Raw genomic sequence first — 26925 nt, forward strand, 5'->3', positions numbered from 1 at the left:
GCATAGCTCAACTCAGAAATATTGCAGCTGCAGTCAACAAGCTTCCAATCAAAAGAGACTCACAAGCCATATCTGAGATTTTCTGTCTGTTGAAAGTGCTTTTGTCACTAAAGCGGTATCAGCAGTGTAATTTCAGACTCAAACAAGGAAGAGAATTACAGTAATTAAGGACATACTGTGACCAGAACACTTCCAAGCAAATGAAACTGTTGAAGTTGTAACTTTCTGAACCAATTGAATTCTGTCTTATACATCAAGTTTTGAAGAATGTAATTGTTATTAATAAGACATTAACAGGATATCATTTTCTTTGATAATAACTTGGTCTCTCCATAAAAGTGAGTTATTAGAATAATCAGAAACTACAATATAGAGATGATACAGTGTTTTCTTCCATTTCTGACATATTTGATGCTTTTCAAAATGTGCCTATTCCTTTTTTCCAACTTGTGTTAAATTATACAGGAGACAAAAACCACCCCTTCGGTTTTTTGGAAGATTTTACAACTCGTTTTTGGAATGACTGTGCAACTTTAGAATTCTGTGTTCTCTTTACCCAATCATGGAGTTTAATAGCAAAGAACAGAAACCAACACTGACCATGTACTAGGCACTATTGAGATGCTTTCGGATGATGCAGTTATCTCAGGAATTTGAGAATTAGTTCCTATTATTGAAAGTTCATAGCATAAAATAAGTTTTATAAGTTTAATCGGGTTGAAATGCTATTTTCCCAATTAATGATTTGCCAAGAAGTGGCAGTTTCCTATAAACATAGGTAGCAAATATAAGTGGCAGGTACAAATGCTCTAGAAACACGGTCCATCCATCCATGTGATTTTAAATCAATGGATTGTGAAATTCTTCTGTCAGAAAAATTGATTATGACTCTTTAGGCCTTACTCTTAAATTACCCCTGTCACCGTGTATTAACGTGTTGCTTCCATCATGCGATTTTCCTTGTGGCCTCCTCCGTTTGCCCTTGGCTGTCAGACGACCTTGTGTAGGACATTGTCACGTGGTCGGGGCAGCAGACTGCGGTGACCGTGGGCATCTCACCCTCAGGAAGAAAGTCCTAACCCTCTATGATGAAAGGCAAACTAAAACAACAGCGGGAGGTGATTTCTCATCCGCCAAATCAAACGAGACTAATTTAAAAAGCACACGGCATCCTTCGCTCACAAGCATGGAGAACAGCACCCTCGGCCACTGCTGGTGGGAGGGGAGTTGGGACAGTTTCTGTTCAGGGTAATTTGACTAGAAGCATCAACAACGTTTAACCCTCGGAGGCTCTCACTACATGTCCAGAATTCATGCAAAGTATGCGGTGATGTACTCATGCACAGAGTTATGTACAAGAGCGCTCATTAGAAGGCAGGCGTAGTGGGGACGATGGGGAAGTCACCTGCCTGCCCGGGATCAGCGCGTGTGGCCTCACGAGGACACACTGTGGAGCCACTGAAAATGTCACCTGACCGAGGGACGTGGAGAGTCACTGCAAGTGGAAATGCTTTCAGAGACACATGCAGAGTCTAGCACGCTTACAGGCACGCGCCCGCATGTGCGGGGAGCGCCTGGGCCACCTGTCCCCGTGGGCCGGTCTGCCCCAAAGACTCAGCTGCCCCGAGCCCCGTCGGTGGTGACACCTCGCGGTCCTGCAGCCTGACCGCGCTGGCCGAGGTCGGGTGGCCCCCTCGCGTGACTGTCCAGCGAGGGCTGGGCGTGGCTTCCGGTCCCGAAGCCTCCGCCGCGGCCCTGGGGCTGTGCTCTCCCCGCGTGGCCTCTCGACAGGGCTGGCTGAGGCATCTCAGCATCTCAGTGGGCCAGGGTGGTTGGGGCTTTCACGTGGTGACCGCTTCACTCCTCCCTGGAGAAAAGGCGGAACCTTCCAGATCTCCTAAAGCTAGACCCAAAGCTGGCACAGCACTGCCTCTGCCCGACCTGTGGGTCAGGGTGGGGTACAGGGTCAGATTGCTCAGAGGGGGTGGGGAGAGCGGGAGTGCACCTCACCGATGAAAAGACATTGATGGCAGCCACCATTGGGGGCTATCAACTGCAATGCACACCTGAATTTTATTTTATTATTTATTTGTTTTTTTAAGGTTTTACCTTTAGGTCTGTGATCCATTTTGAGTTAATCTTGGTATATCATGCAAGGTCTGGTTAGGTGTTGTTGCTGTGTGTTTTTTTTTCTTTTGCATAGAGGTATTCAAGTTTTCTAAGGGCTTCCCACTGGCGCTAGTGGTAAAGAACCCACCTGCCAGTGCAGGAGAGGTAAGATGTGGGTTCAATCCCTGGGTTGGGAAGGTCACTGGAGGAGGAAATGGCAGCCCACTCCAGTACTCTCGCCTGGAGAATCCCAGGGACAGACTAGCCTGGTGGGCTATAGTCCATGATGTCACAAAGAGTTGGACACGACTGAAGCGACTTAGCACATTCACATTTTCTAGTGCCACTTACTGTCCTGCCCCACGTGGCACGTAGAATTGTAGTTCCCCCACCAGGGATCGAATCCACGTCCCCTGCATTGGAAGGTGGAATCTTAACCACTGGGCTACGAGGAAAGTCCCTCCATGTGAATTTTATTTATTTATTTATTTATTTACTTATTTTCATCCAACAAGAAGCCATAACTTTATTAATGATAAAAACAGTACAAATTTCAAACCCAGCTGCAGTTACTCTTTTGAAACACCAAAAAAAGGTCCTCTTTTCAGATGGTTACATTGTCAATTCCATAATAGCATTTACAGTATCATTACTGTTGTTCTTCAGGGCTCGGACTGCCTTTGCTCTCGACACATTTGCTTGTGACGTGACCAGTTCTGTGTCCTTAACTTCCACACCTGTTTCGTCAGCCTCTTCCTCTTCACTCACCTCTTGTACAGTTGGAGTCTCTGTGTTTTCTTGGATGTTTGAGACAGCTTCACCTTGAACTTTGAATTTCTCAGCAGCTGCCAACTGTGCTTGCTGAGATAAATCCTCCATCTTGGCTTCCCCCAAACCAATGTAGGTATCTGAAGCTGGGCTCTTGGACACATCTGGTTTTGTGATGACAAAAAGGATATTCTTAGATTTCCGGATAGTGACTCTAGTAACCCCTGTAACCTGTCGAAGACCCAGTTTGGACATAGCCTTCCGTGCCTTCTTTTCACTCAGGCTCTGTTTTGCTTTACTGACTGGTTCTTCATCGATTTCAGCTGCTGCTGCCAGCTGAGCTTGTTGTGTGGTTGCCTGTGTAGAATCCTATTCCTCAAGCTCTGGGACTGATTCATCTCTATCAGATTCTGTTCCAGACCCTGTCTCAGCCTGGGGCTGTGGCAGCTCCTGCTCTGTAGCAGGGACGGTTTCTGTGGCTTCACTGGGCATTTTGTGTGGGGAATGCGGAACCAAGATGGCCCATGTGAATTTTAAAAGCCATCTTCTCTGATGGCGTGATTATAGCTTTGTATACTCTCTCTCTCTCTCTCAAATTATTTATACTGAATTTCTACTTTATCATCATCATAAACAATAAAGAAAAGTACCCCAAATCCTCACTGTATCAAATTATAAAATAATCAAAAATTATAGCCATGAGGGTGAATTGACGTCTCCTACGTTGATGTAGAATTCTATCAGCATAGCACTTGTTTTCCACAAGCTCTCCTACTCAGGCCTGCATCTTGCCGTGATGACCACTACCCTGAATGTAGAGTTCTATGTGGAGATGAACTTCCTGGGGAGTCACTGAGGGTAGACGGTGTTGGGGAGGCTGCTAACAAACTCTTTCATTTGAAACTAAGCTCATCTCATAAACAGACAGCTTTTGAGATAGAAAATATTCACGTTAAATCATACTACATGATTTTTTTTTTATGAGTTGAAAAGTCAATACATAAAAGTCATAAATACTGGTGATAGTAATATTAAATGTAAGTCAGTCAATGAAATTGTCTCTATATCCATCTAATGAGATACACTCTGACACCAGGCTTATTGGTAAGAGTGAAAAAAACTCTGATGATATTAAGTTTTGGCAAGTTTGAGGAGCAGGAGCGCTTTATATACTGGTGGTGAGTATAAAAATGGACTCATTCACTTTCCAAACAACCTGGATAAAAACATAGACATTTTGATGCAGCAGTTCTGGTGCTGGGCATCTAGAGAAGCTCATATACATAACCGCTGGGACACATGCATTACTATGTTCATGCAGCATCATTCAACACTGCAAAGCTTTGCAGATAATCTACCAGCAACAGAGGGGACAGATAAACTCCGCCATGCTCAGACAGTAGTGGAAATGAACTGTAGGTACACATATCAACATGAAAGGACCTCATAAGATTGTTGTATCATTTCCTAAGGACTGGGCAGCTTCAACAACAGGGATTTACTGTCTCACAGTGCTGGAGGCCAGAGGTCCAAGCAGGGCTGGTTCCTTGCAAGAGCTGCAAGTGAGGCGTCCATTCCGGGTCTGTCTCCTTGGTTCACAGATGACAGTCTTTTCTCTGTGCACCTGTCCTTGGTCTCCCCTTGTCTGTTTCTGTGTGCAAATTTCCCTTTTGTATAAGGTCATCAGTCAAGTTGGCTTAGGGCCTATTCTCCAGACCTTACTTTCCCTTGATCACTTCTATAAAGACCCTCTCTGTGCATAAGTTCACGTTCTGACAACTGGGTAATTAGACTTCAACATATGAGCTTTGAGAGAGTACAATTAAATGCATAGCAGCCATTCTTTATATTTTATAATTAGGCTACGAATATTTATTTGTATTTAATCAAAATATGTACATCAGTCCACCACACCGAGGAGGATGTCCATGACTTTCAAAAGATTCTCAACAAGGTCTATGACCTTCAACAAAGTTGAGAAAGAGTTGGAGATTAGAAGTGGAATTTCTACCACTAGTGTATCACCAGTTCCATTGCTGGTGATATCCGAATCAGAAAGAGCTGTTAAATGCTACAGAAGCTTAGAAGGAAAGCACATAGATTGAGTTTATAGGGCACTGAAAACACAGGGTGCTTCTGTTTGAAATGGTTTATATGTATTACTGTGGGGAGTTATTTTAATAAATCACTAGTCATCTTCCTGTCTGTAAGAAGGATTATATTTAAACCATTTCAGATGAATAGTTCTCCAACTTTCCATGAAAAGTCTCTTCCAGTATATTACATATCACTTGACATAATAGTATGTGCTTCTGGACACAGGAAATGTTTAGGACAATTTGAGGGAAATCGTATACACTTCCTGAAACATCCTCCCACCCAGGGTTCTGCCTCAGGGCTGCCTGTTTCAGCTGTGTGTGTGTATGTGTGTGTGCTCAGCCACTCCAGTTCAGTTCAATTCAGTTGCTCAGTCGTGTCCGACTTTTTGCGACCCCATGAATCACAGCGCGCCAGGCCTCCCTGTCCATCACCAACTCCCGGAGTTCACTCAGACTCACGTCCATCGAGTCAGTGATGCCATCCAGCCATCTCGTCCTCTGTCGTCCCCTTCTCCTCCTGCCCCCAGTCCCTCCCAGCATCAGAGTCTTTTAGTTGTGTCTGACTCTTTGTGATCCCATGGACTGTGAGCTGCCAGGCTCCTGTGGCCATGGGATTTTCAAGGTAAGAATATTGGAGCGGATTGCCATTTCCTCCACCAGAGGCTCTTCCTGACCTGGGGATCAAAATCATGTCTCTTGTGTCTCCAGCATTGGCAGGTGGATTCTTTAGCAAACCCAGGACAATGACCTTGACTCTTGTCCTAGTCTACACTAACGCAGGCAGGTAGGACCCCCTGGGTCCAGGCCTCTACCTGTGAGCAGTACTGGGACGAGGGGTCTTTCCTTTGGGACTTCATAGATTTGTTAGGAATGACTGAATTCACACTCTAAAATAAGAACTATATAATTTTACCAAATATATTAACTTAAATATATATTTAAGAAAACCCTGTAGAATTTTCCAGGAGTTCTGATAAAAATAGAATTTGATTTCCCTAATTACCATAAATTAGGGCTAAATTAAAGGGTGTACAAGTAATGGCTTTACTGAACGTGCTTTATTATGGGGGCTTTGAACGTGCAGCTTTCGGGGGCAAGCCCCATGGCCCTGGAAGAGGAAGAAGGCAAGTGTGTCTGACTTGGATGTCAAAAATGCATTCACATGGCCTCACATGGAAGCACCTGTCCATGTTTCGTATGCACTGACCGCCATGAACTCCATTTAGCATTTACCCATTGTGTTAATTTACAGCACACAGACCTCTGGAGAATTCTTGGCTGTTCATTGCATAGTTATCAAATGGAAAAGCATATGAGTCCATTAATACTGGGTTGGCCTAAAAGTCTGTTTGGGTTTTTCTGCAAGGTCTTAGGGAAAAGCCCAAATGAACTTTCTGGCCAACCTGATACATAATGGGAATCTCTATTTGGAGCTGTGCTGGGTGGGAAAGGCTCTTCATGTCCATAGTATCATGGAAAGGACTGGGTCCTGGGGGGAGGGCTTGGGGAGGAGGAGCCACAGGGGCAGGGCCAGGCTGTCTGCTCACTCTGCTGGTCTTGGCCCTGCTCCATCCTGGACTCACTTGTCAGGACCCGAGGCTCTCGGTTCCCTCCTCCTAGGTCTTTTCTGGAGGATGGAGTCAGCCCACAGAGATGCTGCGAATGAGGAGAAATGGAGAGAGGGTGAAGGGGAGCCCAGGTGTACCCCAGGGTGAAGTGGGTGTACCCCACTTCTCTAGTTTGCTCTACATTCAAGAATCAATCTCTCAGCTTTGTCTATGCAGATGGCTCTTTACATTCTCACTAAATTCACAGAAAGTTCCTAGTTTGCAAAATCATGTGCATTCTTATGCATTATATGTGCAATAAAGAATAAATGTACTTGCTTTATGGATGCAGTAATTGTATTTCAGCCGAGAAAGCTCTTTCTCAGCCGTGGTGAAGAAACATCTAAGAACTAGTGTCGGAAAAAAAACCCAAAAGGATTGTGTCCTTTGTTTTAAACTGAGTGTTTGAAACACATGAAGTACTGAAAATCGCTGTATTTTAAAATAAATCACGGTGTGATTGAATCGTTGCTAATCTAGAAGAGGATAAATTTTGAGCGGCTCCCTGCCGCTGACTCTGTTTAGTTTAAGGATTTACTGCCTTTTATTATCCTTGGAGTATGAAGTCTGAATAAATTCCCTCCAGACCTGAGCCCTCTGCCTTCTAACTTGTTTTGCTCCCTTATAATTGCTCTTAGAAGAAAGATAAATAAATCAGATGTTTTCTGTTGTATGGGACACACGTTTCATTGCAGAATCCGGGCGCTGGATGCAGCGAGAGCTGTGTGTCTGCAGTGCCCAGCACGGTGTTGACCCATGGGCAGCAAATCATGGTCCAGAGAATTCACCACTCAGCTGAGCTGCACAGCCTCAGTGAGGGAGGGGCCTGGCACAGCAGGAGGAGGGGAGGGGCGGTTTAGCTGGATTTGCGCTCATCGGACAGGATGCAGACGCAGGGCATCCCAGGCCAGCACGCCTCCACCTTGGCCCTTAGGACGAATGGCTTTCCCTGCAGAGGCAGCTGGGAGGACGGCCGGCCCTCCACCAGCCCACCGGCTCCACGACGGCTGCCTTTCGTGACAATTCCTCTTTTCATCCTAGAAAAATGATGCCTGTCCTGGTCCATTTCTTTTAATGGAAGCTCCTTAATAGCCCTGAAACAAATGATTGTATTGTGAGCAGCCAGCTCTGAGGGACTCTTTCTAGGAAATAAAGCCTAGTGATGGGAGGGATCTGCGATCCTTACCAGCCCAGCTGCGAGATGAGATCTGGGTAAGGGTGGGGGTGGGACTTAGAAGTGGGAGCCTCTGGGAGACGAAATAATTAGACCCTCGGTCTGAAGGTAACAACCACTAGTAAAGAAGAAAAACATGACATGTGGACACTTTGCAGTGGATTTTCTTTTTCTGTTATGACGGTGGTGGTTTAGTTGCTAAGCTGCAAACTCATGGGCTGTAGCCCACCAAGCTCCTCTGTCTATGGAATTTTCCAGGCAAGAAAACTGGAGTGGGTTGTCATTTCCTTCTTCAGGGGTGAAAATATATACTTGACGACAAGTAGATAAACCGCTGATCAGAAAAACTGGAGTGCCACTCCCTTTATAACGTGATATTAAAGTGCTGCCTAAAGACATTTTGTAAAGTAAAAAGTGTTTGAAGTTTAATTTTATAAAAGTCAACACCATTCAAACCAACATGATTATTTGCTGGATTTTAGGTTTTCGTGTCCTCAAAAGTGCCAAATGAAAAAGAGAGATTGTGTGTTCACATCTGGGGGGCTTCCTGGGAGGCTCAGTGGTGAATAACCCACCTGTGAATGCAGGAGACGTGGGTTGGGACGATCCCCTGGAGGAGGACATGGACACCCACTCCAGTATTCTTGCCTGTGAAATCCCATGGACAGAGGAGCCTGGCGGGCTACAGTCCGTGGGGCTGCAAACGGGTCGGACATGACTTAGCAACTAAACGACAACAACATATTCACACTTAACTTGTATGAACTTCCCTGCTGTTCAAAGCCATCCGTGCAAACTTTTCCATGAAGGGGGAGATCTCTGGGATTTTAGCCTCCACAAAAAGTGACTTTAGAGGCCTCTTTTCTTCAGGGCAAGGAGGCACTCTGTAGGTCAGAGTTAACACCGTTGGCTTCCGCGTGGAGGTTCTCACTCCTTGTCAGCAGGTGTGCCTCGAACCATTTCTCTGATTTACCGCACAAGCTGGGGAGCTTCGTGTTTCCACTTAAATGGAGTTTCTTAGACGAGTTGGAATCGTTTTAGGCCAGGGTTTCTTGTTGAGGTTGCTGACCCCTCTTAATTCCAAGGAGCACAATTAGTAGCCCTGCAATCATTAATAAGGCGTGAGGAGATAGACCCACCAGCTCACTGTCATAAGGAGTGCTTCGCAGGGTGTTATGGAGGTGGTGAGAGGCAGAGCAGGGAATATTTATGAAGCTTCTTGATTGAATCTTTGCATTTATTTTCAAGTGACAACTCCAGCTACCTACTGAGACAGGCAGATCTCTATTTATGGGAAAGCCTTATTTTTGGAATTTTCATTTTTTTCCTAAAAGGGTAGGAGACTTTAGTGCCTTAAAAAAATTTTTTTTTGGTTGTTCTTGCTCCTAGAGAACTTTGTCCATGTGATGAAGGTTTTGACAGAGGGGCACGTTTCAGCCAGGACTCTAGTGTGTCATTGGATCTGGGAGTTGGAAGGGATCCTGGACTCAGCCATCCGGACTGTTGCCATTTTAGAGATGGAAAAGACGAAGTGCAGGAAAGGGTCCCCCTGCACTGCTGGGCAGATGGAGAAGGGGAGACGATGCTTCCTGACCCTGGGGTGCTCTGACTCTCACACCTTCCTTTCCCAAATCCTGGCTTGGTCCTTCCCCACTGCCCTCCTCCCCTGCTGCTTCCTTCAGACTCTTCTAATGTTGCTGAAGCCAGGGCTAAGCTTCTTCAACTGGTCCTGAGGACCTCTGGGGACCCCCAGCATTTGCTTCTGATGTACCACAAAAGCACCAACCTTGTGAGAATTGTCCATGTAGGGTTGTCAGTGGCACACTTCTCAGGAGTAAGCGTCTACAGCACCCATTATATTCCCTCAAGGTAATCTGTGATGTTAAAAAACACAACCACTTCCACTGGAAAGTTTCCTGAAGTAGGGGGAGGTTGACGAGCTCTGGTCCTTTCTTTCATGTTCTCAGGCAGCTGTTTACTGATGCTGACGGTGGCTCTGTGCTGCGGGCATTGGTTCTCTGTGGCTCTGGTGAAAGAGTTGTGTGTTATCCCACGTCATGGAGCCTTGAGTTTCTTGTTATTCAGTTGCTTAGTCGTGTCCGATTTTTTGTGACCCCGTGGACTGCAGCATGCCAGCCTGCCCTGTCCTTCAGTAGCTTCTCCCGGAACTACTCAAACTCATGTCTATTGAGTCAGTGATGCTTTCCAACGCATGCTTTCCCATCCTCTGTCGCCCTCTTCTCCTCCTGCCTTCAATCTTTCTCAGCATCGGTCTTTTCCAATGAGTTGGCTCTTCACATCAGGTGGCCAAAGTTTTGGAGCCTAGAGTTTAATCGATCTCTGTCATTCTCATTTCCAATTGGTCCCCTGGAGGCAGTGTACTTTACCTGATATTGAAGCATCCTTAGGAAAGGATGCCACTATCTCCTGGGTGAGCACAAAAATGGAATGTCTTGGAGAAGGTGGCTCACAGGACCAACATGCCCGATACCTTCAATCACTGAATGTGTAGGAGGCTCACTGTCAACCTGGTCCTAATTGTCCCCGGTGCCACTCAGCGTGCGATGGCGATAGGGAACAAAAGCACACGGGGGCCTTGCTTTAACGGAACCTGGCATTTGCCCCAGGAAAGGACGTTGGAGGCAGAGCCTCGCCCTCGTCCTGCAGAGCGTGACCACGGGACACCACTGGTGAATGGCTCCCTCGTGTGAGATGTGACATCACTTCCCAGCTGCCGGGTTTATGACTCCCTTCAGATCGTTTTGGCTTGGATTCACATGGGTGAATCAGACACAGGTAGCTTTTGGTCTTGATATCAGTTTCTTTACCATCGCAAAATTATCTCCAAATTCTTTTAAATCTTATTTTCTCCAGAATTTAGATATAAGTTGTGTCCTTCTTTTTAAAATCTGTACAGGCGTCTTAGGGGCTACAAAGGAGTGGATGAAATTCCAAATATCTCTGTTCATAAGTGCCGTGGACTCATTCCAACCAAGCAGCTGACAAGGATTCGAGACCCTACTGTGTATCAGGATCGCACTGATGAAGACAGGGTTAGCTTTTAGATAGCGAGAGGGATAGTAAACATTTGTGTGTGCTCAGTTGCTCAGTTGTGTATGACTCTTTGCAACCCCATGGACTGTAGCCTGTCAGGCTCCTCTGTCCTTGGAATTTCCCAGGCAAGAATACTGGAGTGGGTTGCCATTTCCTTCTCTGGGGGATCTTTCAGACTCAGGCATCAAACCTGCATCTCTCGCATCTCCTGCGTTGGCAGGTGGATTATTTACCTCTGGCGTCACCTGGGAAGCCCTAGTAAGCAGGTAAAACACATAAATAAGTAAAAACATGTAAATAAGATAATCCTTGATAATGGTAAGTATGCTCCAGTCCTCGGTAGCAAGCAATACAAATCCGTCAAGTGAAACAGAGAAGGACCGTTCCCGGCTGCTCTGAATCCGCTGGAGGACGGGCGGGAGCAGGGCTTCATGTGGCCTCTCTCTGCCCTGGATGCGCGAGTCCACGTAGCCTCCTCCAGCCCTTTGGCACTGGCCCTGCTGAGGTTGGGGCGAAAGTTCCGGCTCCTGGGGGGCAGGAGAGAGAAAACTGTTCCGTCCCCCACCCTCAGCTTCACAGCTGATGTCTTGAGTTTCCCCGATAGTATGGAAGAGTATTGGGAGATGCTAAGTGACGTCTTAGCGGTTCCGGGAGTTTCAGGGTGGTCAGGAGAGGGCCCATCCCTCGGATGGGTAACGTTTGAGCTCAAGTCCAGGTGGTGGGATGAGACAGAGCGCTGAGCCCAGAGAGAACCTTCTGGACTGGGAAGTCCAGACACAGAAAGAGCTGGTGGGGAGAGAGACAGGGAGAGGGGGAGATGTCGGGTGGGGGGAAGGGCGTCTAAGTAAGACAGAGGCGGGGTGAGGGGTGAAGTTAGAGGCTTGCGGTGTCTCCTCACGTGGGACTTGCAGAGGCCTGCAAGAGGCTCCGCTTTTCCTGCGTTTGTGGTGGAAACTGTCGGAGGTTTAGATGCCATTCACTTTGTGAGGGGAGTGCTAACCAGAGGTGCTATGACCCTGAGCGCGGGGAGACAGGCTACTGCAGCTGCCCGACGTGCGGGGGAGGAAGCCCACGGGGGCTGGGGTGGCTGTGGGGGGTGGATCAGTAGCGCATTTTCAGCCGGGCTGGATTTAAACAGACAGTTAGCATCTCAGGTGGGAATGCAAGGATGCAGATGATGTATGAATCTGGAGCCCAGGGAAGAAGCTTGGTGATTCAGACCGGAGAACCCTCAATTGAAAATGGTGCTCCAAGCCACAAAGCAGGACATCACCAAAGAGTGCAGACGGAGCAGAGTGGGGAGGAGCACGCCAGGGGAGGAGGGTCTCCCGCAGATGGGAGGGTTCACAGGCGAGTTCACAGCCACAGAACGTGCTGCTAGCTGTACCGCATGTTTAAAATAAGGACTTCAATGAGATTTGCATTATTTCAAATAGGCACTGCAGAAGCGGCTTGAATTTTTTATTATCACGAAGTTACTTTCCCTCCATGAGCATTATTTATTTATATTTATATTACATTTGCTTCCCCAAAAAAGGCTTGAGGCAATTCGATATAAAGTGATATTTGAGGGAAACCATTAAACTAGAAAATCGAAGTGATAAGGAAAGCAGAGGAAGCTAAATGCTGTGTGTGCTCGTGTGCTGTGCCCGGTTCCTGCGGCTGAGTATTGCATTAACTCAGTCTCCCAGCAGCCAACATCAAAAGGAGCAGATTAGGTTATATGACTGTCTTTAGCGGATATGAAGAAATGCCCGGATGTAACGGAGACAAGTTTTCTTCCCAAAAGCTAAGGAGTAAGTTTCTCCTGCGTCGTCCTCCACATAATGATGGGCAGCATGCCTATGAAACAACAGTGCCATCGTATTTTATTCTCACACAAGTCTTTGGAGGTGGATCTTATCATTTCCCCATTTTACAGATGAAGAAACTGAGGCTGGGAGGGGGTGAGTGCATTGCTCAGGGTCACACTGCAGAGAGGAGATAGAGCTCGGATTTGAACTCAGTTCTGCCTGAGGCCAGTCTCGGGTTGCTCAGGGCCTGGGCGCCACCATCACCGGAATGTGTCATCACCACGCTGGTTTGGTTTTGGCTGCATTAGGTCTTAGATGTGGCTCATGGGTTTAGATGCCTGGAGGCATGTAGTATTTTATTTTCTAGACGAGGGATCAAACCCGAGTCCCTGCACCAGAAGGTGGATTCTTAACCACTAGACCACCAGGAAAGTCCCCCATTTCTTTGTTAATTGTGTTCTACTCATCCACCGCTTTATTTCCATGATAGTATTTCTTTAAATATTGCTCCAAACACTTCTGAAAAAATTTTACATCGCCATACACATTTTACATACTTCCATGTACTAATCATTAATAAGATAATTTATTTTTCATGTACAAAATCTGTCCAAGAACAGAAGACAGTGCTTTATCCTAGCTCATTTATCCCCACTTCCAGGGACCATTCAGCCTTTTCCACAGGGCTTAGGAAATATTTCTTGAAAATACTGTGTGTTTTAATGGGGCCAAATATTAGAAAATATTGTAGGATTTACCTTATGATCCAGCACTGTGATTTCTCTTGGGTTTGGCTCTAGGTGTGAAAGCTGACACTGTGTTTTATTTCTGAGCTTCACTGATGTTTTATGCCGGCTGTAATAACATTTAGTGCCATGTCCTTTTCTCAGAATCTTAATAAACAACCGAGAGAAAGTCGCACCTCACGAGTGGTTAGTATGTCCTGACTCAGCAGAAGCGCCTCCATCTTTTTTGAAAGGCAAGCATTCGGCTGTCGCACAAGTTGGTGATGGGGCAGTTAATTCAGAGTCAGGAGAGGAGCTGGGTCCTCGGCTTGAGTGAGCAGCGAGGTGATAACTCTGACAGCTTCTTGAAGATGTGTACATCTTTGGCCAATATCTTAACATCTCCCAGCTTGGTTCCATCAATGAATCCCATGATTGCTGTTCGGCAGGATAGGCCTCGGTATCTGTCGGTTTCTAGAATATCTAATGTGATAATGTTAACATGATGTACCTTTGAGAGAGTGTCCAGAGTCCTGCGTGTCCCCACACATCCCTGCCCAGCATGCCAGCTGCAAGGATTGTCTGGCTCCATTTCTGGAGCTGGTTATCCGGGAGGTGGAGGCGACCCCAGTATCACCCCCATGCCACCACTTGCTCCCCGAGGGTGGGGGCTGGCTTGCTTGCTGCCTGTTGTAGCGTTTACTCCTTGTTCAGAATGTGCGGGGCCCTGGGTTTCTTTCCTGTAATGCAAACACTGTACATGCAGGCATTTGTCTCAGGCTGGCCGTGTCTCTCGGTGACCTGTGGGGACATGGGGACAAGGAGAATGTGAAACTCCGGCTGTTGTTGTGAGCGATGAAGTCCTTTGTCTGGCCTGGGGGGTCTTTTGTCTTCTGCCAGTTTTCATAAGAGAGTGATTGGTTAGCTTTCTGCTTCTGTGCTCAGCTGTGTCCGACTCTTTGCGACTCCATGGATTGGAGCTTGCCAGGCTCCTTTCTCCAAGGGATTATCCAGGCAAGAACGCTTGAGTGGGTTGCTGTTTCCTTTTCCAGGGCATCTTCCTGGCCCAGGGATCAAACCCGAGTCTTCTGCATCTCCTGGCCCTGCAGTTGGACTCTTTACTGCTGAGCCACTCGGGGTATAAACAAGGTTTGTTTGTACAAGCTTCTCGGCCCTGAAGTCCCAAACTCTGGTGACAGGGGTCTTCTTCTTAGCCTCCTGGTGCAGGGAGGCACCTTCACAGGAAGATTTATTTCCTGGTCTCAAGGGGACAGAAGAGGGTCAAACTGTCTCTCTTATACCGGCTGCATTTCAAGTGAACTTTGGGTTGGGAAGATCCGCTGGAGAAGGGATAGGCTACCCACTCCAGTATTCTTGGGCTTCCCTGGTGGCTCAGATGGTAAAGAAGCCACCTGCAATGCAGGAGATCTGGGTTTAATCCCTGGGTTGTGAAGATCCCCTGGAGGAGGGCATGGCAACCCACTCCAGTGTTCTTGCCTGGAGAATCCCATGGACAGAGGAGCCTGGTGGGCTATAGTCCATGGGGTCACACAGAGTCGGGCATGACTGAGCGACCTTCACTTTCACTTTAATTTGAAATAATCAGTATGCCGCTGATGCACATTTGGGGGCTATCTGCCCTGGACCCCCACATCCCTCATGGTTATGAAATAGCTGAACCTTCTCCCCTGTCACATCCACATCCCAGACAGGGAAAGAAGATGAAAAAGACAAAGAGGAGGAGGAAGAGGAAAGGAGAGATGGAATAAGAGGAAATGAGGAGTGTCTATTTTAGGAGAAAAATCGGGAACATGCAGCACACCCCTGCCTGTTGGCTAGAACCGAGTGTGTGAAGGATTCTGAGTGTCTAGTTACATTGAATAAAAGTAGGGGTTTGCCCGTAAGAAAATAGAGACTAAGTACTGAGTAATTTGCCCTTAGCATTTTCAAAAATGCTAATGTTTATGTGCCTTTAAGAACTACCCTTTAATAGACATAATCATTTGCTTTCTGTAGATGTAAAATAAAGGGGCTCAGCTGCTCAAGGTCGCACTGTTGGTAAACTGGAAGCTCAGACTGAAGGACAGTCTTTCTAGCTCCATCCCGTCATTGCTAATAATATCATATAACTGCCAGTGACCCTAAAGTCCTCCGAATGAGTTTGGCAACGACGACTTTTTCCAACACTATTGCCCTGGTGTGCTCAGGCCGCTGTAACAAAATACTGTGGACTGTAGCTAAATACCAGGGATTTATTCCTCATTGTTTGAGGGGTTGGAAGTGATTGGGGTGCCAGCATGGCTGGTTTCTGGCCAGAGATCCCTCTTCCTGGCCTTCTTGCTGGGTCCTCGTAAGGCACTGGGGCGAGGTTGTAGTAGGAGGTGGACGCTACTCTTATGACCTAGTCTGAACCTAATTGTCTCTCCTAATACTATCATGGGCTTTCCCAATGGCTCAAGCGATAAAGACTCCGCCTGCTAATGCAGGAGACCCAAGACTTGGGTTCAATCCCTGGGTCAAGAAGATCCCCTGGAGAAGGGAACGGCAACCCACTCCAGTGTTCTTGCCTGGAGAATCCCATGGACAGAGGAGCCTGTTGGGATACAGCCCATGGGGTCACAAAGAGTTGGACAAGACTGAGTGACTGAACACACACACCATACCATCACATTAGTGGTTAGGGTTTCAAAGTATGGATTTTGGGGGAACACAACCATTCAGGTCAAAACAACACCTTTCTGTTTTTTTTTAACAGCTTAGGATGCAAGAGGTTTATTGAAACACACATATACACATGCAGGGAGGGAGAGATGTTAGGTCAAATACTTAATATCGCTAAAGTAGTTTTATAATAATTTCAGTTATTCACATCTTCTTTAGCATTTGATTAAAAAATATTTGTCATTCTGATTAGCACCCAGCACTATTTCTCTGTTTTGATTTCCATTTTCATGTTATTAGAATGTGAATGTAGCAGTGTATCTATTAGCAATTTGTTTCTTTTCTTTCTCACATACCATACTTATTATATTCTATTGGGTTTATTGCATTTATCTTAAAGACTTGCAAATGTTCTTTATCCATAGCAACCACTCTTGATGTGGTATTAATCTGGGTACTATGGATGGATGTATTTGATGCCTTTTGGCATGAAGAATTTTATACTCCTATAGACATGGTAAGATACAACCACATGAAAAGGTGATCCTCAATTACCCTAGAAGTCATGTTATCAGAGTTTAGAGAAAAGACCATCTGGGCTAGTCTGAGAAGGCTTCAGAGAAGAGGTGGAATTTGATCTGGGCTTGGAAAATGGTCTTCATAGAAGAATAGCGAGAGGTATTTAAGGTGCAAGAAATTGTGTCTTGGTAGAAATGATGATATGTCCTTTCTTAGGACAAATCCTAAGAAATAATACTGGGGAGATTAATTATACTTTTAATGCATCCTGACACAAATAGAGACAGATGATTTTAATAAGCAAGCTGTTGGTACATTTACTTATTAGGAATGTGGACGAATGTGAATTTATAGCCATCTCATCTCATCTATAAATAGAAGCTCATTCTGTGGGTGGAACGGAGGGTGCAGAGCACCCTGAGGGCAGGGGCCATGCTCTCAGTGTGGCAGTTAATTTCCTTCCGGGTCATCTGGCACATTACATTCTGGAACCTCAGTCTGCTGGGGAACCGAGGTCAAGAGCATCCAGCTTCAGAACCCACAATACACACACAAGATGCCTTTTTAGTAGCAGCTGATTCTTAATTTTTTAATACTTTTTTTTGTGTTAACAGTCACTGCTCTGTTAAATGGGCAACCCCCCCCCCACTCCACTGGCCAGAGCTGATGGACTCGGGGTGGCCACCTGGGCCAGAGGGAGCCATCCGCGGGCTGGTCTCAGGGCACCCGGTAACCTTGTTGTGGCTTCTGACACCCCACCTAGAGTTTCAGATCCAGCACAGCTGCCTCAGTCCTCAGGGCTCCTGCCAGGAAGCAGGAGTCCCTCAGGCTGACGGGGAGACTCCTGCTTTACTGCACACACGTGAGCAGGTAGAGGGTGGCTAGCTTTTGACACTCTTGGTGCTACTGAGTTGGAAGGAGGACCACGTGGTGCTGTGTTTGCTGGGCTGCCCTCCCCTATGGCCTGGTTCTCTTTCCTGGGGACCTGGAGCCTGTTCGAGGACCCTCCTGGTTGTCCTGGACCCCTGGGGGCAGGAGGTGCGGAGAGCGGAGGTGCGCTCTTGCACAGCTGCATGGTGAGCTGAGAGGTCACATTGTTGGCTGCAAGGGGGACTCACCCCTGCCCCTTTAAGTGCTGGCAAGTGCAGCACCCCCATCCTGTAATTCTCAGTGGAGTCCATGGTCTGGGACCCCTACCTGCTTCCCTGGGAATGGTTATATTATCAAAGGTCTAGACTCTCCTTTCTGAAAGGGTCACCTGTGCGGCCCTTCCACTTCCAGCATCTCAGGGAATATGGGGCAGACAGGGAGGTGCCTGCACTCCAGGTGATAGTAGACAAGGTTGGGTTAGATCCCTGGGTTGGGGAGATTCCCTGGAGGAGGGAAAGTCTACCCGCTCCAGTATTTTGGCCTGGAGAATACCATGGACTAAGTGCATTGGGTCACAAAGAATCGGACACCACTGAGCAACCTTCACTTCACTTCGTTAGCAAGTTACAACCAAGGGGCGCTAGTGGTAAAGAACCTGCCTGCTAAAGCAAGTGATGTAAGAGATACAGGTCCAATCCTTGGATCAGGAAGATCCCCTGGAGGAGGGCATGGCAACCCACTCCACTCCGTCTATAGAGAACCCCATGGACAGAGGAGCCTGGAAGACTACAGTCCATAGGGTACAAAGATTTGGACATGACTGAAGCAACTTAGCACATTAAGAAGTTAAATTAACCAGAATCAAGAGTGTTAAGTCAGCAGATGGTATCTGGGGGCTGAACACCCCCACCTCTAACGCCCCTAGTGAAATGACTTTAGTTAAGGTTAAGGTCTTGCTCTCCTGGCTCCTGGACCCTCCTCCACCCTGGGCCCTTTTATCTGCCTGGCCCCGGGGCTCCTGTCTCACTTCCAGCTCTGCTCTCACCTGCTGTCCCTCCGTGTCCCCCCGTCTTGGCAGCTCAGACCACCACACTCATGCACAGAAGCATCTTGGGGTCACACGTGGGCAAGTCAGGGTTCCCTCCCTTTGGGGTCACCACCTCTTTTCCTTTCTACTAGAAGGCGGCAGATGGCCAGTGCTCACTGAGGCCCTGCTTTCTCTGTTGCTATTGTTCAGCCACTCAGTCATGTCCACCTCTTTGCGACCCCATGGAATGCAGCATGCCAAGCTTCCGTGTTAGAGGACACCAGTCCTTCACTATTTCCCAGAGCCTGCTCAAACTCATGTCCATTGATTCAGTGATGTCATCCGACCATCTCATCTTCTGTGGTCCCCCTCTCCTCCTGCTCTCAGTCTTTACCAGCATCAGGGTCTTTCCCAGTGAGTCAGTTCTTCGCAGCAGGTGGCCAACGTATTGGAGCTTCAGTTTCAGCAGCAGTCCTTCCGAAGAAGATTCAGGCTGATTTACTGAATAGGGTTGAGTGGTTTGATGTCCTTGCTGTTCAAGGGACTCTCAAGAGTCTTCTGTAACACCACAGTTCAAAAGAGACAATTCTTCAGTGCTCAGCCTTCTTTATGGTCCAGAGAAGACTCCACTTCTCAGCCTGTGATTGGTTCTGCCAATGAATCACAGGAGATGGGACACTGGGGTCTCCCCATTAAAGACACTCAAGAGCTTGTCTGGGTTTTCTAGGTTCTTTCTTTTCCCTGTTGTAGCTATGCAAATGTCTGCTTGTTGAGAGAAATTCAGCTTGTGTCCCTGAGTAGCCTTGTGGAGGGATGTCTGGGACTGCTCAGCACTGTGTGGGTGAGAAATAAACTCCTGTTGAATTACTGAGATCTAGGCTGTGTAACCACTGCAGGGTCTATTCTAACTACTTCTGGAAGCTGTTCACAGTGTTTTCCCAGATGACATCTGGATGAATGCTGTTGTATTCCTTGCTGGTAGCAAGACAGACACGGACTCTGCTCTTGGTAACATGCCATCAGAAGATGCTGGGAAGTCATTCCAGGAAGAGGAGATAGCCCAGAAATAGTCATTTGTAAATGAAAAAAGAATGGACTTGGATAAACAGGAAAGGATTAACCTTTTAATTAAGATACCAAGAAGAGGTGGCAAGAATACTATACAAAAGAGATCGTAATGACCCAGATAACCACGATGGTGTGATCAGAGCCAGACATTCTGAAATGAAGTCAAGTGGACCTTAGGAAGCATCACTATGAACAAAGCTAGTGGAGGTGGTAGAATTCCAGTTGAGCTATTTCAAATCCAAAAAGATGATGCTGTGAAAGTGCTGCACTCAATATGCCAGCAAATTTGGAAAACTCAGCAGTGGCCACAGGACTGGAAAAGGTCAGTTTTCATTCCAATCCCAAAGAAAGGCAATGCCAAAAAATATTTGAACTACTGTACAATTGTACTCATCTCACAAACTAGCAAAGTAATGCTCCAAATTCTCCAAGCCAGGCTTCAACAGTACATGAAGCATGAACTTTCAGATTTTCAAGCTGGATTTAGAACATGCAGAGGAATCAGAGATCAAATTGCCAACGTCTGTTGGCTCATTGAAAAAGCAAGAGAGTTCCAGAAAAACATCTACTTCTGCTTTATCGAACTTTCAGATTTTCAAGCTGGATTTAGAACATACAGAGGAATCAGAGATCAAATTGCCAACATCTGTTGGCTCATTGAAAAAGCAAGAGAGTTCCAGAAAAACATCTACTTCTGCTTTATTGACTGTGCCAAAGCCTTTGACTGTGTGGATCACAATAAACTGTGGAAAATTCTTCAAGAGATGGGAATACCAGACCATCTTACCTGTCTCCTGAGAAATCTGCATGCAGGTCAGATCAAGAAGCAACAGTTAGAACTGGACATGGAACAACAGACTGGTTCCAAATTGGGAAAGGAGTACGTTAAGGCTGTATATTGTCACCCTGCTTATTTAACTTATGTGCAGAGTATAATGTGCGTAATGCTGGGCTGGGTGAGGAGACACAAGCTGGAATCAAGATTTCAGGGAGAAATATCAATAACCTCAGATATGCAGATGACACCATCCTTATGGCAGAAATTGAAGAACTAAAGAGCCTCTTGATGAAAGCGAAAGAGGGGAGTAAAAAAGTTGGCTTAAAACTCAATATTCAAGAACACTAAGATCATGGCATCTGATCCCATCACTTCATGGCAAATAGAAGGGGAAACAATGGAAACAGTGAGTGACTTTATTTTCTTGGGCTCCAAAATCACTGCAGATGGTGACTGCAGCCATGAAATTAAAAAGACCTTTGCTCCTTGGAAGAAAAGATATGACCAAGCTAGACAGCATATTAAAAAACCAAGACATTACTTTGCCCACAAAGGTCCATCTAGTCAAAGCTATGGTTTTTCCAGTAGTCCTGTATAGATGTGAGAGTTGGACCATAAAGAAAGCTGAGCGCTGAAGAACTGATGCTTCTGAACTGTGGTGTTGGAGAAGACTCTTTTGAGAATCCGTTGGACTGCAAGGAGATCCAACCAGTCCATCCTAAAGGAAATCAATCCTGAATATTCATTGGAAGGACCGATGCTGAAGCTGAAACTTCAATACTTTGGCCACCTGATGAAAAGAACTGACTTCTTGGAACAGACCCTGATGCTGGGAAAGACTGAAGGCAGGAGGAGAAGGGGACGACAGAGGATGAGATGGTTGGATGGCATTACTCGACGGACATGAGTTTGAGTAGGCTCCAGGAGTTGATGACGGATAGGGAAGCCTGTTGTGTTACAGTCCATGGGGTCACAAAGAGTCGGATACAACTGAGCGACTGAACTGAACTGAACTATGCCTGGAATGCTTCTTATATGAGAAAGAGAAAGAACTGAAACCTACTGATTCAGAGACCAGTCACTTAGTTGGGCCGAGGAGGATGAATGGGGTCCATGGAGATTCCAGGAACAGGGACCTGGACCCTTGGGAGGGAGGGAGGAGAGCCAGATGCCAACAGCACAGTGAGTCCCTGCAGACCCAAGTGGCTCGGTGTATCCAGGGATGTATGGGGCCGAGTCCTACTCAAAGTCTCCTCGTTAAATGTTCATCAGATGCTCGAGTTGTGTAAAGACCAAGCCTAGAAGTGTATGTGCTCACTGACCTGTTAGGTCCAGAGTGAGTCCTGGAGAGGCCTTCTCAAGTCACCTGCCTGCGCCTTCATTCCGCATGGGGAATATGGAGCCAGCTTCTTTGTGACGAGTAGGAGGTGACAGACACGGAGATGGCGCGGGCCCCCATGGGTGCGCAGCTTTCCAGTCTAGGCCCTTCTGACTTCTGAGTGTGGCTTCCACACCCTTGGAAACTGGCTTATTTGTGGGGTTGGGGTGTGACTGGTTTAGTGTGGCAGCTTTGATGGGTTAAGGAGGCATGTAGGTTTTCTGACCCAGTGGAGGTTTTTGCCTTAGCTAAGAGCATCTGGGCATTGTTTTCTCTCTGATTTCAGAGTTTCATTCACAACGTAGACTTTGTTTATGATTTGTTAGTCCTACAGACTGACTTTTGGGGCCAAATGATGATTATTTGCAATCTGGGCAAATGTCACTTGTTGACTGTGAAATACTGAGACAGCAGGGCTGACACGATTGTAAAAGTTGAATGTTGTACAGAACAACTGCTCTTGGGCTTAACTTCAGGGCCACAAAGTACGTTGATGGTAATCACCTTGGCTCAACCCATAGACCATGAATTAGTTACTAATCAATCTGCAATAAAGTAATTTATACATGACAGTTAAAGTAACAGGAGAGCCTCGGGAGTAAATATTTTATGTGACAAATTAACCATGCGAGGCTCGCTCACGAACATTAATTAGAATCCTGAGGTTAAATTCCTGGGTGTTGCGAAGTCGTTGCTGAGTAATCACCTCGGGGCAGAGCAATGATACAGGGCTTGGGTTTGTGTCTGCCATGGTCTCTTCCCACCAGAAACGAGAGAGAACAGTAAAACCAGCAGCTCTTCTCTTCCTTCTGTTCTAAAGAGCAAGCGAATTGCCTCCCTTCTTCCGCTCCAAACCTCCTCCCATGGTGTCCAGTTAGAGGAACATCGGCTGCTCCCCATCGGCCTGGCAACCTCGGGTGGCAGGTTTGCCCGTGAACGTGAAGGTCCAGGAGACCTCGTGCTGCAGGGAGAATGAAGTCCCTTCAAATGCCCCGGAACCTGCAGCTGGTACTTTGCACAGCAGAAGGCATTTTGCTGATATGATTAGCTTAAGGATTTGGAGATGAGGAGATTATCCTAGATTATTGGGGGTGGGGTGGGGAGGCATTGGCAGTGTAATTACCAGGGTTCTGACAAGCAAAAAAGGGGGCAGAAGAGGAGGCCAGGCTGACACCTGGTGAGAAGGACGCTACCTGCAGAAGCTGACTGTGAAGACGGAGGACGGCGAGGAGGAAGAGGAGTGTTCCATGTTGTCGCTGACTCTGTGAAATTCCTCTGAGGACCTCAAGCCCTTTGTCGTTATAGTCATAGCCCTCAGGTTCCTGGGAAATAGGTGGGTAAGGTAGTGAGCATGCTAGAAAGGAGCCGAGGAAGCAAAGTGCCCCCTTGCCTCGGCACTGAGGACCAAAAGCCAAGGCTGAGCATCACTCTGAGCCCACGGGCTGAGCCCGTTTTATCTTCTCATTCCCTTGGAGTGTCTGCATTTGGACCATGACCCAGTTGTGGAGGACACTTCAGAGAACCCTCTTGGGTCTCTGATCACCGGGAACATTGGGCCTGGAGGAATTTTATGAACTCAGAGGAATGACCAATTCTACTGAAATGATGGCAGGAGTGTTTTTAAAGGACATGGTACTGCATGTATCCCGTCTTCTGCGCCAACACCAGCCACTCGGCTTGTGCATAGCAGGCCCTCAGCAGGTCCATGAGACCAAAGTTCAAGCCCATCTGAAAATTTAGCTCAATCCACTGGCTTAAGGGGGCTTCCTCGATGGCTCACCAGGTAAAGAATCTGTCTGCAAAGCAGGAGATACAGAAGACTTGGGTTGGATCTCTTGGCTGGGGAGATCTCCTTAAGGGCATGGCAACCCACTCCAGCATTCTTGCCTGGAGAATCCCACAGACAGAGGAGCCTAGCGGGCTACAGTCCCTGGGGCCTCAAAGAGTCGGACACGACTGAGCACACTGCTTTAAGGCCGTGGTGCCTCAGTGCACCGAGTGGCTCTTTAGGAGTCGCTGGTCTCTTCATCCTGCAGTCTGGAAAAGGGAGCTTTGTCACCGTTTCTTCCTCCATCTCAGCGGGTGAGTGCAGACGCCCCCTGCACCTGCCTGGTTAAAAGCTCTCATCGCAGCTCCTCGCCTCTCCTCGCCGTTAATTTAGCACTCTCAATAAACTTTATCTTGCCTTTTATGTGCTTGCTTCTAAGTCTCTTCTGCTATCACCAGAGACACCTTTGCAGTTGCTTTCACATCTCTTCTAATTACTCCCCGCTGTGGTGTGGGGACTCTATTTGGATCTTTCCTGAAAGCCGGTGATTCTCCTCCACACCCTGCGGTGGTGTGGTGCTGGAATGTCTGTTTAGAGAGAGTGTCTGGGCAAGACGTCACTTGTCCTTCCTGCCCTGTCTTTTGGGCTCCTGTTCACACACCTGAGGGCACAAACCTCTGTCTTAGAAACGTGCTTCAGCTCCTGATGAAACCTAAACTGACATTTATGCCATTGTTCACCGGGCGCTTTGCAGTTTGCTTCCCGTCCGTGTGTTCTGACAGCTTAGCTGGAAAGCCATGTGTCCTCGCAAGGACTTCACATTCCTTGTCAGGAGGGCCTGCAACTTACACCTAAGATGCTTCCAACTCCTGGTACCGTAACAGGTGCTGGGGACTCAGTCCGCAGACACCGGACTGAGCATCAGCACCCCCGCTCTGGCTGTGTCCTCTCTGAGGGTTTCACTGTGTGATGTTTTAACATTTCATTTATTTTCGGCTGCGCCGAGTCTTTGTTGCTGCGAGCAGGCTTTCTCTAGTTGGGGCTAAGGGGGCTACTCTTCATTGTGGTGCATGGGCTTCTCTTTGCGGCGGCTTCTCTTGTTTCGGAGCACAGGCTCGAGGCGCGCAGGCTTCAGTAGTTACGGCACACGAGCTTTGTTGCACCACGGCATGTGGAGTCTTCCCGGACCAGGGATCGAACCCATGTTCTTTGCATTGGCAGGTGGGTACCTCACCACTGGACCACCAGGGAAGTCCCTGCCGTGTGGTTAAAGGAGACAGCACATCCCCCAAGAGGGTTCCCCAACTCCGCATCCTGCAAAGGGGCCACTGGTTGATCCAGTCTGACTGCCAACCACAGCACAAGCTACTCTACTTTACAACTAGTTGGGTCTAATCCCAAATCTGAGTTCTTTGCATCAGATCTTTAGACAGACCACTCAAGTATCTTCAGGTAGTGTGAAGCCATACTTTGTCATTAACTGTGTAGTGCTTTCACAGTGCACCCCAGAACGAAGCCGATTAGAGTAATCTACAAGGACAGTTAACTTTAATGTGGTCCTGGTGGCAAACGCATCCTTTTGAATCCAGTCACTTATGAACTACACAGCCACGGCTGTTTCAGGCAGCTCCGAGTCTCCGGTGTGTGTTTTTGTTCATCGCTCCAAGTGTCTCCACGTGGCTTATGCTGGCCTGCAGCATGTTATGTTACATTTTCTTATCTCAGAGCTTATATTGAAATTCCATATTTCATGAATCCTGTAACACAAGTGCCCCAGGATCAGAGAGGTTTGTCCTAGGGCCCCTCCTGCTCTAAAATGCATTGCCTGACTTGGCTGAGCTGGGGGGAGCTGAGCTGCCTGGTGTTGGAGTAGCCGATGGAGATCACGAACCAAATGAAAGTTACGGTTGAGACGTCATTCTTTCACTGCCGTGGTACAAGCAAGAGGCTAACCCAGAGAAAGCACAGCCCCTGTTCTATTTTCCTCCATGAAACATCACACTGGTCACAGTTCAGGTGGATCAGCACAGATGTGGGGGTCCTCCTGTTGTAGAGGGAGCCCCAGCAAAAGACTCTGGAAGTTTTATGCCTAGGACTGCAGGGGCCGTGGAGGGCTGGGATCAGAAGGCCCTAATGATGAAGTCAGCATGCAGAAAGCCTCAAGCCTTCTCCTCCTCTGCTGCTAGAAGGTCACTCCTGGCCAGTGGCCTGCGTCATCAGAATTGCAGCCTGTGACTTCTCGCAGCCTGTGCCTGCAATTGCTCAGCATTCAGCCTTGAAGCTGTTCCTTAACTTTGTTTCTAACTCTCTAGCTATTTCTGTTCCTTTAATGGCTAATGCCACAGTCGGAGGGCAAGACTTCCCTCCAGTGCAAAGGTATTTGGAGACGTTATAAAACATTTTACTGTGGAATGCCTGTGATTGCTTCTAATTGTTTCTTCCCTGAACTGCTGTAGTTGAAAAGTTTTAAAAAAATATATACTCTTGGACTTCCCTGATGGTACAGTGGATGAGAATCTGCCTGCCAGACCAGTCCAAGTTCTATGCATGAAACAGGGCACTCTAAGCCGGTGCACTGGGACAACCCAGAGGGATGGAATAGGGAGAGAGGTGAGAGGGGGGTTTGGGATGGGGGGACACATGGGCACCCAGGGCTGATTCATGTCAATGTATGGCAAAAACCACCATGATCAGTTCAGTTCAGTTGCTCAGTTGTGTCCAACTCTTCGCGACGCCATGGACTGCAGCACGCTAGGCCTCCCTGTCCATCACCAACTCCCAGAGTCTTCTCAAACTCATGCCCATCAAGTTGGTGATGCCATCCAACCATCTCATCCTCTGTCGTCCCCTTCTCCTCCTGCCTTCAATCTTTCCCAGCATCAGGGTCTTTTCGAAGGAGTCAGTTCTTTCCATCAGGTGGCCAAAGTACTGGAGTTTCAGGTTCAGCATAAGTCCTTTGAATGAATATTCAAGATTGATTTCCTTTAGGATGGATTGGTTGGAGCTCCTTGCCGTCCAAGGGACTCTCCATGATATTGTAAAGTAATTAACCTCCAATTATAAGAAATAATTTAAAAGGAAAAGAATCTGCCTGCCAATGCAGGGGACATGGGTTCGACCCTTGGTCCGGGAAGACGCCACATGCCAAGGAGCAGTTAAGTCCGTGGGCCACCACCACTGAGCCTTACGAGTCTTAGCGCCCGTGCTCTGCACGCAGAGAAGTCACCGCAGTGAGAAATTTGCACATCGCAATGTGGTTGCGCAAAGCTCGCCGTGCACAGAGAAGCCTGAGTGCAGAGGGGAAGACCCAGCAGAGCCCAGATAAATAAATGAGTATAGTTTTAAAATTTAAAAACTAGAAGTGTTATCTTCATATATATGCACTCTGCTGGCTCTCTCCATGTGATAACTAGACGGACTGTCTCCTACCAGCCAGGGTCATAGGCAGTGTCTCCCTCACTACACACACCCTCCTTACACGGCCTGGGCTCTGCAGTAATATAAGCTCCAGTGGCCGTATTTTCTCA

The 26925-nt window shown here is 47.3% G+C and overlaps 1 pseudogene; it reads right to left on the reverse strand.

Annotated features, from left to right (window-relative positions):
• Positions 1 to 2612: 2612 nt before the first annotated feature.
• LOC101102110 (nascent polypeptide-associated complex subunit alpha-like) lies at positions 2613 to 3393 on the reverse strand (annotated as a pseudogene).
• Positions 3394 to 26925: the final 23532 nt, after the last annotated feature.

Source organism: Ovis aries, chromosome 23, assembly GCF_016772045.2.
Source record: "Ovis aries strain OAR_USU_Benz2616 breed Rambouillet chromosome 23, ARS-UI_Ramb_v3.0, whole genome shotgun sequence".
NCBI classification, from domain to species: Eukaryota; Metazoa; Chordata; class Mammalia; order Artiodactyla; family Bovidae; genus Ovis; species Ovis aries.